This window comes from Octopus bimaculoides, chromosome Z (assembly GCF_046866305.1).
Source record: "Octopus bimaculoides isolate indiv1 chromosome Z, ASM4686630v1, whole genome shotgun sequence".
NCBI lineage: Eukaryota > Metazoa > Mollusca > Cephalopoda > Octopoda > Octopodidae > Octopus > Octopus bimaculoides.
The window spans coordinates 37,567,226-37,584,128 of NC_142944.1; positions in this window are offsets into that span (position 1 = coordinate 37,567,226).

The following is a 16,903-nucleotide window of genomic DNA, read 5'->3' on the forward strand; positions in this document are numbered from 1 at the left end:
GCGCTTTCTTGTTTCTCTCCATGAAATTCAATTGAATTCAGTTGTTGTCTTAAATTCATGCTTATTCATTTTCTAAGCTTCCTAAATTCATGCTACGTTATATTCTAATCACCCAGAATTCATTGCTCTTTTAAAAAAAATTACGATTTATGCATTGTTGTCTCTCAAATATTTAAAATCTACAATTAAGAGCCCTCTCTACTCGCTGGCGGTACCTACCCACCACCACTACCCATTTTCCTTTATTCAAAAATTCTTATCGCTCCTTAAAATTATGGCTTTTAAGTGTTGATTTCTCAGCCCAAGAATTACAGCGTGATGTGCTGCTTGACTGGTCCCCCCTCTCCCTCTCTCTCTCTCTCTCTCTCTTTATATATATATATGATGATGATGATGATGATCTTTTCTCCCGCCATGCCTCTGTCTACCCCTCCATCCTCTCTCTCCCCCTTCGTAGTTTTTCCTTTAAGGTCTTCAGGTTCTGGCTATATATAAATGAGAAACCCATTCTAAATTATCTAGCTGACGTACTACGACGAAATACCCAAGATGCAGATAAGATAGAGATTTTTATTTATTTACGGCCTCAAACATCTCAATACCTTGCGCTTTCTTGTTTCTCTCCATGAAATTCAATTGAATTCAGTTGTTGTCTTAAATTCATGCTTATTCATTTTCTAAGCTTCCTAAATTCATGCTACGTTATATTCTAATCACCCAGAATTCATTGCTCTTTTAAAAAAAATTACGATTTATGCATTGTTGTCTCTCAAATATTTAAAATCTACAATTAAGAGCCCTCTCTACTCGCTGGCGGTACCTACCCACCACCACTACCCATTTTCCTTTATTCAAAAATTCTTATCGCTCCTTAAAATTATGGCTTTTAAGTGTTGATTTCTCAGCCCAAGAATTACAGCGTGATGTGCTGCTTGACTGGTCCCCCCTCTCCCTCTCTCTCTCTCTCTCTCTCTTTATATATATATATGATGATGATGATGATGATCTTTTCTCCCGCCATGCCTCTGTCTACCCCTCCATCCTCTCTCTCCCCCTTCGTAGTTTTTCCTTTAAGGTCTTCAGGTTCTGGCTATATATAAATGAGAAACCCATTCTAAATTATCTAGCTGACGTACTACGACGAAATACCCAAGATGCAGATAAGATAGAGATTTTTATTTATTTACGGCCTCAAACATCTCAATACCTTGCGCTTTCTTGTTTCTCTCCATGAAATTCAATTGAATTCAGTTGTTGTCTTAAATTCATGCTTATTCATTTTCTAAGCTTCCTAAATTCATGCTACGTTATATTCTAATCACCCAGAATTCATTGCTCTTTTAAAAAAAATTACGATTTATGCATTGTTGTCTCTCAAATATTTAAAATCTACAATTAAGAGCCCTCTCTACTCGCTGGCGGTACCTACCCACCACCACTACCCATTTTCCTTTATTCAAAAATTCTTATCGCTCCTTAAAATTATGGCTTTTAAGTGTTGATTTCTCAGCCCAAGAATTACAGCGTGATGTGCTGCTTGACTGGTCCCCCCTCTCCCTCTCTCTCTCTCTCTCTCTCTCTTTATATATATATATGATGATGATGATGATGATCTTTTCTCCCGCCATGCCTCTGTCTACCCCTCCATCCTCTCTCTCCCCCTTCGTAGTTTTTCCTTTAAGGTCTTCAGGTTCTGGCTATATATAAATGAGAAACCCATTCTAAATTATCTAGCTGACGTACTACGACGAAATACCCAAGATGCAGATAAGATAGTGATTTTTATTTATTTACGGCCTCAAACATCTCAATACCTTGCGCTTTCTTGTTTCTCTCCATGAAATTCAATTGAATTCAGTTGTTGTCTTAAATTCATGCTTATTCATTTTCTAAGCTTCCTAAATTCATGCTACGTTATATTCTAATCACCCAGAATTCATTGCTCTTTTAAAAAAAATTACGATTTATGCATTGTTGTCTCTCAAATATTTAAAATCTACAATTAAGAGCCCTCTCTACTCGCTGGCGGTACCTACCCACCACCACTACCCATTTTCCTTTATTCAAAAATTCTTATCGCTCCTTAAAATTATGGCTTTTAAGTGTTGATTTCTCAGCCCAAGAATTACAGCGTGATGTGCTGCTTGACTGGTCCCCCCTCTCCCTCTCTCTCTCTCTCTCTCTCTTTATATATATATATGATGATGATGATGATGATCTTTTCTCCCGCCATGCCTCTGTCTACCCCTCCATCCTCTCTCTCCTCCTTCGTAGTTTTTCCTTTAAGGTCTTCAGGTTCTGGCTATATATAAATGAGAAACCCATTCTAAATTATCTAGCTGACGTACTACGACGAAATACCCAAGATGCAGATAAGATAGAGATTTTTATTTATTTACGGCCTCAAACATCTCAATACCTTGCGCTTTCTTGTTTCTCTCCATGAAATTCAATTGAATTCAGTTGTTGTCTTAAATTCATGCTTATTCATTTTCTAAGCTTCCTAAATTCATGCTACGTTATATTCTAATCACCCAGAATTCATTGCTCTTTTAAAAAAAATTACGATTTATGCATTGTTGTCTCTCAAATATTTAAAATCTACAATTAAGAGCCCTCTCTACTCGCTGGCGGTACCTACCCACCACCACTACCCATTTTCCTTTATTCAAAAATTCTTATCGCTCCTTAAAATTATGGCTTTTAAGTGTTGATTTCTCAGCCCAAGAATTACAGCGTGATGTGCTGCTTGACTGGTCCCCCCTCTCCCTCTCTCTCTCTCTCTCTCTCTTTATATATATATATGATGATGATGATGATGATCTTTTCTCCCGCCATGCCTCTGTCTACCCCTCCATCCTCTCTCTCCCCCTTCGTAGTTTTTCCTTTAAGGTCTTCAGGTTCTGGCTATATATAAATGAGAAACCCATTCTAAATTATCTAGCTGACGTACTACGACGAAATACCCAAGATGCAGATAAGATAGAGATTTTTATTTATTTACGGCCTCAAACATCTCAATACCTTGCGCTTTCTTGTTTCTCTCCATGAAATTCAATTGAATTCAGTTGTTGTCTTAAATTCATGCTTATTCATTTTCTAAGCTTCCTAAATTCATGCTACGTTATATTCTAATCACCCAGAATTCATTGCTCTTTTAAAAAAATTACGATTTATGCATTGTTGTCTCTCAAATATTTAAAATCTACAATTAAGAGCCCTCTCTACTCGCTGGCGGTACCTACCCACCACCACTACCCATTTTCCTTTATTCAAAAATTCTTATCGCTCCTTAAAATTATGGCTTTTAAGTGTTGATTTCTCAGCCCAAGAATTACAGCGTGATGTGCTGCTTGACTGGTCCCCCCTCTCCCTCTCTCTCTCTCTCTCTCTCTTTATATATATATATGATGATGATGATGATGATCTTTTCTCCCGCCATGCCTCTGTCTACCCCTCCATCCTCTCTCTCCCCCTTCGTAGTTTTTCCTTTAAGGTCTTCAGGTTCTGGCTATATATAAATGAGAAACCCATTCTAAATTATCTAGCTGACGTACTACGACGAAATACCCAAGATGCAGATAAGATAGAGATTTTTATTTATTTACGGCCTCAAACATCTCAATACCTTGCGCTTTCTTGTTTCTCTCCATGAAATTCAATTGAATTCAGTTGTTGTCTTAAATTCATGCTTATTCATTTTCTAAGCTTCCTAAATTCATGCTACGTTATATTCTAATCACCCAGAATTCATTGCTCTTTTAAAAAAAATTACGATTTATGCATTGTTGTCTCTCAAATATTTAAAATCTACAATTAAGAGCCCTCTCTACTCGCTGGCGGTACCTACCCACCACCACTACCCATTTTCCTTTATTCAAAAATTCTTATCGCTCCTTAAAATTATGGCTTTTAAGTGTTGATTTCTCAGCCCAAGAATTACAGCGTGATGTGCTGCTTGACTGGTCCCCCCTCTCCCTCTCTCTCTCTCTCTCTCTCTTTATATATATATATGATGATGATGATGATGATCTTTTCTCCCGCCATGCCTCTGTCTACCCCTCCATCCTCTCTCTCCCCCTTCGTAGTTTTTCCTTTAAGGTCTTCAGGTTCTGGCTATATATAAATGAGAAACCCATTCTAAATTATCTAGCTGACGTACTACGACGAAATACCCAAGATGCAGATAAGATAGAGATTTTTATTTATTTACGGCCTCAAACATCTCAATACCTTGCGCTTTCTTGTTTCTCTCCATGAAATTCAATTGAATTCAGTTGTTGTCTTAAATTCATGCTTATTCATTTTCTAAGCTTCCTAAATTCATGCTACGTTATATTCTAATCACCCAGAATTCATTGCTCTTTTAAAAAAATTACGATTTATGCATTGTTGTCTCTCAAATATTTAAAATCTACAATTAAGAGCCCTCTCTACTCGCTGGCGGTAACCCGCCCTCCCACCCCCTCCACCGGAAGTTCATTCGTCTGTCATTCCTCTGTCATCCCACCCCCTCCACCGGAAGTTTCATTCCTCTGTCATCCCACCCCCTCCACCGGAAGTTCATTCCTCTGCCATCCCACCCCCTCCACCGGAAGTTCATTCCTCTGTCATCCCACCCCCTCCACCGGAAGTTCATTCCTCTGCCACCCCCCTCCACCGGAAGTTCATTCCTCTGTCATCCCACCCCTCCACCGGAAGTTCATTCCTCTGTCACCCCACCCCCTCCACCGGAAGTTCATTCCTCTGCCATCCCACCCCCTCCACCGGAAGTTCATTTCTCTGTCATCCCGCCCCCTCCACCGGAAGTTCATTCCTCTGTCATCCCACCCCCTCCACCGGAAGTTCATTCCTCTGTCATCCCACCCCTCCACCGGAAGTTCATTCCTCTGTCATCCCACCCCCTCCACCGGAAGTTCATTCCTCTGTCATCCCACCCCTCCACCGGAAGTTCATTCCTCTGTCATCCCACCCCCTCCACCGGAAGTTCATTCCTCTGTCATCCCACCCCCTCCACCGGAAGTTCATTCCTCTGTCATCCCGCCCCCTCCACCGGAAGTTCATCCCTTTGTCATCCTGTCAACCTCGGCTGTCTCCCGGAACCCATCTAGTGGCCTTGGCCATCCTCTCCCCTACCTTTGGGTAGCGCATTAAGGTTGAGAAATGTTTGCAGGTTGTAGGTAATGTTTTGCTTATGAATTCTTCCAATTGCAAGTTTTCTTTTCAGGTACACGACACTGCTTTTCCTCTTCCCAGGCTACAGGCCCACACCCCCAACACCCATACTGTTAGGATTGGCACTCTCAACGTCGGCACGCTGAAAGGTAGATCTGGTGAAATTGTTGAGATGCTTGAACGGAGATGCGTAGATATGTGCTGCATCCAGGAAGTAAGATGGAGAGGAGGTTCTGCAAGGTTCCTCACAGGCAAAGAACACAGGTACAAGATTTTCTGGGCAGGGAACACTGACGGGGTCGGGGGCGTAGGAATACTTCTAGCGGAGAAATGGGTGGATAAGGTAATCGAGGTCGTTAGAGTAAGTGACAGAGTACTTAAGATCAGACTAGTGCTTCATCATAGATTAGCTACTGTCATCTCAGCCTATGCACCTCAACCTGGGCTACCAGATGGTCTGAAAGACCAATTCTATGACACCCTCTTGCAAACTACCTCGTCGACGAGTGACAGGGACCTTCTCTTTGTGGCTGGAGACTTCAACGGTCATGTCGGACGTCGTGCTGGGGGCTTCCATGGCATACATGGAGGCTATGGCTTCGGTTCCCGCAACGAGGAGGGAACCAGACTGCTGGAGTTCTGTGATGCAACCAATCTTATAGTCTGCAATACCAACTTCAGGAAACCTGCCAGTCACCTAGTCACCTACCGCTCCGGCAGACACTCTAGCCAAATCGACTACATCCTCGCCAGAAATAGGGAAAGAGGGCGGCTTATAAATGCCAAAACCTACCCTGGCGAAGAATGTACCCCACAACATAGATTAGTAGTTAGCGACTTTGGGATCAAGGCAAAATGGGTGCCCAGAATTAGACAGGCTTGGAGAAGAAGGGTGTGGAAGCTTAAAGACCCTGCAAACGGACAGAGACTTAGAGACAAGTTACTTGAAGCATTTAACGAAATAGAAGGGGATATAGCATCATACAACGTGGAAGACAATTGGAGATTTCTGCGGGACAACCTGTTGAAAGCCACCGACCAGATTTGTGGGTGGTGTAAGGTCCCCTCCCAACCCAGAGTAACGTGGTGGTGGAACAAGGAGGTAGACAGGGCTATTAGACAAAAGAAACAAGCTTGGAAGGACTGGAAGAACGGTGGTAGCAGGGAATTGTACCAATGTGCCAGAAGGGAGGCTAGGCGACAGGTTTATTTAGCCAGAGGGGAAGCAGATAAGGAAAGATTTGCCAATGTTCTGCGCCGTGAGGACCAAAGACTCGAGGTATTTCGGGTTGCAAGACAGTGTAGGAGAGAGAATAGTGATGTTGTAGGAGAGAAATGTGTTCGCATGGATGATGGTACGCTTGCATTAAATGAGGATGCAAAGAAAGAGGTCTGGAGATGCCACTACGATAGATTGCTTAATAAAGAGAATGAATGGGAGAAAGAGAGCCTGCCTTATGTCGACCCAATAGAGGGACCAGCTATCCGAGTTGATAGTACCAGGGTAGATAAAGCAATTAAGAGTATGAAGACCGGGAAAGCCCCCGGCCCATCAGGAATCACTGCAGAGATGCTCAAAATATCTGGCAGTGTTGGCTATAGCCTAGTCACCCGTATTACGAACCAGGTGATACACGAAGGAGTCATACCCTATGACTGGTGTAGCAGCATCATAGTCAACTGCTACAAAGGTAAAGGGGACGCTTTAGATACAAATAATTACAGAGGCATCAAGCTGTTAGATCAGGTTATGAAAGTTACAGAGAGGGTCATAGCCCAACTAATTAGGGAGCGAATCAATTTAGATGAGATGCAGTTTGGGTTCGTGCCAGGTAAAAGCACTACTGATGCCTTATTTCTAGTGAGACAGTTGCAAGAGAAATACCTAGCCAAGGATAAACCTCTGTACCTGGCTTTCGTTGACATGGAGAAAGCCTTTGACAGGGTCCCCCGATCCCTTATCTGGTGGTCAATGAGGAAACTTGGGATAGAAGAATGGCTAGTGAGAGCTGTGCGAGCCATGTACAGAGATGCGGCCAGTAAGGTGAGGGTTGGAAATGAGTACAGCAATGAATTCCGGGTAGAGGTAGGGGTCCACCAAGGTTCCGTCCTCAGCCCCCTATTATTTACCATAGTCCTCCAGGCAATCACAGAGGAGTTCAAGACAGGTTGCCCCTGGGAGCTCCTCTATGCTGATGACCTTGCCCTAATTGCGGAGTCACTATCAGAACTAGAGGAGAAGTTTCAGGTGTGGAAGCAAGGTCTAGAATTGAAGGGCCTTAGAGTCAACCTAGCTAAAACCAAAATCCTAATAAGTAGGAAGGTAGATAAAACACAAACCCCTTCAGGTAGATGGCCCTGCTCAGTATGTAGAAAAGGAGTAGGTAGTAACTCTATAAGATGTACCCGGTGCAAGCTATGGACACATAAGAGGTGCAGCAACATCAAAGGCAGGTTAACTAGCAAGTTAGTTTTTGTTTGTGGCAGATGTTCAGGTGCAATAAAGACTGCAAACAAACAGGAAACAACTTCTATCTCATTCCAGGGTGAAAAACTAGAGGTAGTCGATAGCTTCCGCTATCTGGGCGACCAAGTTAGTAGTGGGGGTGGGTGCGCTGAAAGTGTAGCTGCTAGAATAAGAATAGCCTGGGCAAAGTTTAGAGAGCTCTTACCCCTGCTGGCGACAAAGGGACTCTCACTCAGAGTAAAAGGCAGACTGTATGACGCATGCGTACGAACAACCATGCTACATGGCAGTGAAACATGGGCTGTAACTGCTGAGGACATACGTAAGCTCGCAAGGAATGAAGCCAGTATGCTCCGTTGGATGTGTAATGTCAATGTGAATACCCGTCAGAGTGTAAGTATCTTGAGAGAAAAGCTGAACATTAGAAGCATCAGTTGTGGCGTGCAAGAGAGACGATTGCGCTGGTATGGACATGTGGTGAGAATGGAGGAGGATAGCTGCGTGAAAAAGTGCCACACCCTAACAGTTGAGGGAACCCGTGGAAGAGGTAGGCCCAGGAAGACCTGGGCTGAGGTGGTGAGGCAAGACCTTCGTACATTGGGCCTCACCGAGGCGATGACTACGGACCGAGACCTTTGGAAATGGGCTGTGCGTGAGAAGACCCGGCAAGCCAAGTAAGATCGTTGCCAGTGCCCCTGGACTGGTTCTTGTGCGGGTGGCACATGAGATGCACCATTTTGAGCGTGGCCGTTGCCAGTACCGCCTGACTGGCTCCTGTAGGATTTTCGAGCGAGATCGTTGCCAGTGCCCCTGGACTGGCTTGTGCGGGTGGCACATAAAAGACACCATTTCGAGCGTGGCCGTTTTCGTGCGGGTGACACGTAAAAGCACCCACTACACTCTCTGAGTGGTTGGCGTTAGGAAGGGCATCCAGCTGTAGAAACTCTGCCAAATCAGACTGGAGCCTGGTGTTGCCATCCGGTTTCACCAGTCCTCAGTCAAATCGTCCAACCCATGCTAGCATGGAAAGCGGACGTTAAACGATGATGATGATGATATATACTCTTTTACTCTTTTACTTGTTTCAGTCTTTTGACTGTGGCCATGCTGGAGCACCGCCTTTTAGTCGAGCAAATCGACCCCAGGACTTATTCTTTAGAAGCCTAGTACTTATTCTATCGATCTCTTTTGCCGAACTGCTAAGTTACGGGGACCTAAACACACCAGCATCGGTTGTCAAGCGATGTGGGGGGGGGGGACAAACACACACATACAAACATACACACACACATACATATATATATATATATATATACATATATACGACGGGCTTCTTTCAGTTTCCATCTACCAAATCCACTCACAAGACTTTGGTCGGCCCGAGGCTATAGTAGAAGACACTTGCCCAAGATGCCGCGCAGTGGGACTGAACCCGGGACCATGTGGTTGGTAAGCTAGCTACTTACCACACAGATATATATATATATATATATATATATATATATATATATATACATGTGTGGGTGTGTGTGACCTGACCCAACAGGATTATAAACAAGACCTGTGGAAAGGAAAGGTCAGTTGAACCTAGTGCAGGCACAGCGGCTATCTAGCAAAAGTACGGGTATATATATATATATATATATATATATATATATATATATATATATATAAATAATGCAGAATGGGACAAGAACACAAAAATCCAGACAGTTAGGTGATACAAGAAAGGGACAAAACATCCAGATAGACGATACAAGGAAACAAGGACAGATCATTCAGAGTTTTCTTTCTTCAATCGAGATCCAGATTATCCTTGCAATTTCGGTTGGTTATTCTCAATATTGCTCCAATCTGGCCAGCCCCAAGGAAAAACTAAGCTAAGAGCAGTAGATTCCTTGGAAGAAAGCAGCGAATGTACACAAAAACAAGGACGGAAGAAACGAACAATGTTACACAAATACAGTAGGAATAATAACGGGACATAACAACAGATGTCTTTTGACTAAGGACGAATAAAATTAAGCTGACATATATGGAGATAAGGCCTTACAGCCGGGATACAAGATTTCACAGACACAGGGTGAAATAACGATGTTGCATGCACAACAGCCGCCCAAGAAAGAAAGGTCAGGCTTGGCCGAACGCCGGTCATGTGGGAAGAGAAGGGAGAGAGGTAGAGGCAGAGGGACAAAAGAATTAAGGAGGGGCGAGAAAAAATGACAGGGCCACAGTGAAGTGAAAAGTGGAGGGAGAAGAGATATATGGAAAGAAAAGTCAAGGTAGAAAATGCTAAAATAATTTTATAAAAAACATTTCAGTACCAGTTTCAGTCATTGAGACTTTTTCAACTGTAAGTATGGAAAGTAATTGAATTTTGGTCACTTTGTTTACCTTATATTGTTGACCGTGGTGGACTCTGGGTATCGCTCTGGCGGATAGGTGCTTGCGACTGCGGAAGGGCCAAATTACTCGAAATTGAGTCAGTCTCGCGATACTGTTACCTGCTGGAGGGTGGTAGGGGTATGCCCCCCACCCCCGCTAACATTATATTATATATAAAGGGTGCAGAGTCGCACTGATAACCTGAGAATCTGCTTGGGATTAAACTAGTACGAACATGGAACTAGCACTTTGATGTAGCGACTTAAACACGCGCGCGCACACACGCACACACACACACAAAATTAGAAATATTGCATTTCTAAATCTCTCAGAGAGACTTATACAGTAGCAGCATACGATAAAGTGATGGCTTGCTGCCAACTTAATGTGGCAGTCCGAGGAAAGAGAAAAATGCTACTGCTATTTAGCCCCAGGAAACATGCCAACTTGAAACGGTGTTTCCTAGGGCTAAATAGCAGTAGCATTTTTCCCTTTCCTGGGACTGCCACATTAAGTTGGCAACAAACCATCACTTTATATATATATATATATATATATATACATACATACATATATGTATGTATATATGTATATATTTGTACATCTATATATAGGTACATATATATGTGCATGCGTGGGTATATAAATTTGTGTGTGTATGAAATTGTCGCCTTTCTACTCTAGGCACAAGGCCCGAAATTTTTGGATAGGGGGCCAGTCGATTAGATCGACCACAGTACACAACTAGTACTTAATTTATCGACTCTGAAGTGATGAAAGGCAAAGTCGACCTCGGCGGAATTTGAACACAGAACATAAAGACAGACGAAATACCGCTAAGCATTTCGCCCGGCGTGATAACATTTCTTATTTCTTTATTGCTCACAAGGGGCTACACACAGAGGGGAAAAACAAGGACAGACAAATGGATTAAGTCGATTCTATCGATCTCAGTGGGTAACTGGTACTTATTTAATCGACCCCAAAAGGATGAAAGGCAAAGTTGACCTCGGCGGAATTTGAACTCAGAACGTAGCGTCAGACGAAATCCTGCTAAGCATTTCGCATAGTGCTAACGTTTCTGCCAGCTCACCTCCTTCCGAAAGAAAAATATTTATTTTTTTATTGTCCGCAGGAGGCTAAACATAGAGGGGACAAACAAGGACAGACAAAGGGTTTAAGTCGATTACATCGATTCCAGTGCGTAACCGGTACTTATTTAGGTAATCTTCAAGCTTAGGGTGGTAAAAACAGTAAATAAAAATATACAAGGGAAATAACTTAACGTCTTACTAGTATTATCCGTACTACTCTGAAATGTGTTTTTTTTTTAGCTGTTTATAAATAAATCACACACGTGATTGAAGTTAACTGTTTATATATAAATCACACATGTGATTGAATATCAGAGTACCGGCTGAGAGATCGAAAATGCCTCGTGGAAGACCGGCTACACAACAACTTATTGTTCCTCAAAATGAAATCCTCACTCAATTAATAATATTAGAAGAATATTAGTGAATTATGCAGCAGTTCAAGACACAAAATGTTGGAATGGTGTGCGCGCCGTCGGCTAATGAGGAATAAGTTTACCTGCGAGGATTGTTTAGTACCATGCGGACTTGTTAAAAAAACCAAAAAAACACGTGTGATTTATTTATAAACAGCTAAAAAAAAAAAACATTTCAGATTAGTACGGATGATACTGACGTTAAGTTATTTCCCTTGTATGTTTTTATTTACTTTTTTACCACCCTAAACTTGAAGATTACCCTTATTTAATCAACCCCGAAAGAATGAAAGGCAAAGTTGACCTCGGCGGAGTTTGAACTCAGAATGTAACGGAAAACGAAATACTGCTAAGCATTTCACTTGGCGTGCTAACGTTTCTGCTAGCTCGCTGCAATATATTAAAATACTATATAGTAAAGTGAACTATAAAATAATAATCAAAGGGACATAACTTCAAGAATTAAAATTTGAGTTATTTCCCCTAACTGGTAAATTTTTAACTAACAAACACTCGTTTTTATTTAAATATAGCCAGGGATCTTGCGATTTTTTGAACGAATAGACCGAGGTTCTCTACTATATTTTGCTTAACGGCCCTTTTGAATGCTGTTTTATTCTGGTGGACATAGTCATTCCATGTTAGAAAGCCATGTAGATGGCCAGGCGTGTCTGTGTGATAAAAAATTTTGTGTCGGAATAATTGTGAAGTATGTTCTACAAACCCATATATGAACTGCAGAAAGAAAAACACTGTACCAAGAATGCGCGATTATCCCAGAGTCATATATTGGTGAGACTTCTAGGAGCATCAATGATAGAACACCTGAAAAACTACATGTAAAAAAAATAAAAAATAAACGCCAGCTTCTATCAGCATGCTGTAGACTGAAATTGTTTCCTTAGGGAGACTTAGGTTAAATATCCTATTAACACATCCCACTAATGTAATCATGAGACAAGTTACCGAAGCTGTCTGTATACAGGAATACAAACCCACCCTTAACCATAAATCCGAATTGGTTAACACCCAGATTCCACTCGGGAGTACCCATCTATAATCACCCCTTTCTCTCATTTACATGTAGAAAACCATACATACATGTTTGGATCGCTAGCTACTGAAGCTTTTTTTATTCTCTCTCTGTTTATTTTCTCGTGTTCCTTTCTGTTGAAGAGCGTAGGCTCGAAACGTAAAAGACTTTCTCACCTTCCCAAGCGTTAAACTATGTAAACACCTGTTTACATACCTGTCTTCGTCTTTTGTTTTTTTTTTGTAAATTCCAACTATATATAATCGTATGTGTAGATGTATGTGTACTTTAGGGTGCGCGTGTATGTGTGTACATGTGTGTATGAATGCGTGTGAGTACATGTGTGTGTATGAATGTGTATATGCATGCATGTATGACAATGTGTGTATGTGTATACATATGTATATATTACATATATATATATATATATGTACACATATATATGCATATGGGTATGTAAAATATAATGAAAAAAAGTTTTTTCAATTTCAACCGTTGTCCGGGAAAATAGTGACATATATATGTGTAGCTGGATAAGCATATATATATGTGTATATTTTAAGGTCATACATATATGTGTGTGTATACGTGTTTATATGATTGTGTGTGCTTGTACACATGTATAGGCAGGTATTATATTTCATACACACACACACACACACACACACACACACACACACACACACACACACACATACACACATACACACATACAATGAACTAACTGATACTTTCTCAGATGCAGCACGTAATTTTGTCAGTGAACAGGTCGCGGTTTCAAAGTGATGAAAATGCTTTGACAAATTAAATTTAGATGCTGAAGTTAATTTAACGGTTTTTGTATATTTTTAAATGGCTTATAAGCACCTTCCACGCTGCAGTTGTTTTGTTTCAGCACACAATCTCAGATGAAGTCACTTGCTATGCAAGTGCATCTCTGTAATGTGTGTGTGTGTGTATGTATATATATATATATATATATATATATATATATAAGCAAAAATATTTGAGTGTTTACACAAGAAATAAGGATACTCTTTGGTTATCTCACCCCCATTAAAAAATTGGGTTATCTCCCCACTAAAATGTTCAGTTCATGTGGCGACAAGAGACTGGATTAAAAGAGTTAGATCCTTATGATTCAATACTTCAACACATCGCTGACGTTTGGCCTCCTCAATAGGCATGGTGTGATTTGTTATAAAAAAAAGTTATTAGATGCAATAAGATGTTTCATGTTTTCAGTTATCATGTTTATTATTAAAAAAAATTTTTTTTGTTTTATTGAGGGTTAAACAATTTTGTTGGGGGTAGATAACCCAATTTTTTAATGGGGGTGAGGGAAATAAGATGTCACTACTGTTAATACCATCTGCGGTGAATATTTATAAATGATAATATTAACAGCAGTATCATAGCAGGTTCAACAGATCTAATAGCATTATATAGCTATAAAATTTAAAGTTAGTACAAGGCATAGGGATGCAGAAATAACATCGACCTGTTTAGAAATATGAGCTAAATTCCTAATTCAGCTGCTAGAAAGCACAAAATTACAGAAAAACAAAAGTAGGCGAGGAAACGGATAAAGAATTAAGACATAAAAAAAAGCACAGCGAGACTGTGTATGGTGTTCCATAAAATAATAAGTTAAAAACACAAAATATATATAAGCACAAACAAACGGAAAACAGACACAAAAGGTCGCATCATCAGTTATCGTCCAAAGTATCTACGCAATTTTGCACCTTCAACGATAATATTGTTCCCCTTTCTTATACATGTACATACATACATACATACATACATACACACACACACACACACACATGGATGTATATATATATACATGTATATATATATACATATATATATACATATATATATATACATATATATATGTATATATATACATGTATATATACATGTATATATATATATATATATATATATATATATATATATATATATATATACACATGTATGTACACACACACACACATATATATACGTATGTACAATATACAAACACATATAAATACACATGGGCATAAGCACACATATACACAGAATAGAAGATGAATTTAAAGTCTGTAATATTGCTATTTTTATATCAATTTTAATTTTCATAATTTTTATAGTTTTTGAAATTTAAATTTTTGTTACTAAACATGATTTTTTTTTAGAAAGAAAAAGACATAGAAATATATAGAAAAGGAAAATATTGGTTCACAGATTCTATAAATTCTGCCTGAGTATATATACATATGTATATATTCATGAATATACGCAGTTGATAAGTCTATATTTGGGAAAAGAACTGACTGTCAGAAACAGGAGGAATATTACTACACTCCGTTGTTGATGCATGTTGATGAATTTATAAATTTATGCATTAAAAGATATATGGTTAAATTGTTAAATTAAAGTGAAATTAACTTAGAAAATAGCGGTGAAAGGTATACTTTTGTCTTTTACGTGTTCCAAATCAAAACCTGTGGCCATGCTGGGGTAACGCTGTTATTTTGTTTTTCTTATTTGGCTTAAATGTTTATCGGTGTTATGAAGGTAAGCAGGTACATATATTAGCAGAATGGAAAATACATACGATAGTTACTTAAAATGGTAGACAGGTGGTAGATAGACGAGCCTATCGATATATCAAAAGTTATGCAAATACAGAAATATTGGGTTGGCAACTAAGTTTCCACCGTTTTTTAAAATTTTGGAATTTATTGCGTTTTTAAATTTTGGAATTTACTTTTTTCTAGAATTCTAATTTTGAATCCTTTTGGAATCTTTTTTTTTTTGAGTTAATTTTAGTTAATTTTTATTTATTTTCAGATCATTAAAATGGAATGTCAAGTTAAGAAAAACGAGCATTTTCAAACCTTCTTTTTGCTTTTAATCAACGTTCTAAACCGCAAAAGCTGCTCGCGACTTTTGCGCTGTGTACCGAGAGGGTGCCATAGCTGAAAGAACCGCTCATGATTGGTATGCCAAGTTCAAAAATGGAAATTTTGTCCTCGTTCTGGCCATCCATTTGAGTTCGATGAAGAGCGATTAAACCAACTTTTGCATGAAAATTCTCATCAAACGACAAGGGAACAGACAGGGCAGAGAAAATGGAATGCTCCCACACTACTATAGAGAAGCATCCTCACTCGATGGGAAATGTTCAGAAGTGTGGAGCATGGGTTCCGCATGCTTTAAGTGACAACAACAAAAATCAACGAGCCACAATCTCTGCTGGTTTGCTTGTTCGTCCCCAGTAAACAAGAGACACCGAGCCTGAAACAAGATCTTCATCCGCATAAAACGATGTTGTACGTATGGTGGGACTGGGAAGGAATTATCCATTACGAATTGCTTGAACAGAACCAAACGGTCAACACGGAACTCTATGTTCAACAGATGGAATGACTCAACGTGGCTATTCAAGAGAAAAGACCTAATCGGCAGCATGGAGTTGTTCTGCTGCACGACAATGCTCACCCTCATATCGCCAATATGATCAAAGAAGCCATTCAAACGCATGGCTAGGAAGTGCTGCTACACCCGCCGTACTCTCCTCATTTGGCACCAACGGATTTCCACCTCTTTCGATCTCTTTCAAATGCTATGCGCAGAGTTTCGTTCAATACTGATGCAGAATTGAGAGCTTGGTTGGATCAATTTTTCTAGTCGAAATCGTGTGATTTCTACTAACGAGGTATTGAAAATCTTGTTGAACGTTGGGAAGAAGTTGTAAACAACAAGTGTGAATACATTATTGATTAATTAGTTGTTACTTTTTATTAAATCTTTTAAAGAATTAAAATTTAAAAAAACGGCAGGAACTTAGTTGCCAACATAATATATTAATACATATACAAATAGATAGACCTTTGAACTGAAGTGAAATGAAAGAAATGTAAATATTCTCTATTGGTAAAAAAAAAACTCGGCCTATGTCACTGATTGGACAGCGAACAGTGAGTAGTTTGTTTACGTATTCTTAGTTTTTAATATATCCTTGCTTAACGTATGAGCTTTAATGCATTTAATTATCGTCTGCTCAATCGAAACATTTGTTTATAAAATATGGACAACGATAGATGACATTAGCTAAAAAAAGAGAGGGAATGAAAACGATTAGTTTTCAGAGAATAAACATGTGCTACGTGTAACACGTGTCAGCCTCCAGAATAATTGCATTAAGGTAATTTCAAAACAGATGCACAAGAAGTAATGTATTTCGTATTACCTCGTATGACTTCAATCTTCCTTTCCTTTCGGAATGATTTCAAGCTCTTATCAAGCTCTCCTTCTCTGTGATAATAAATAAGACATG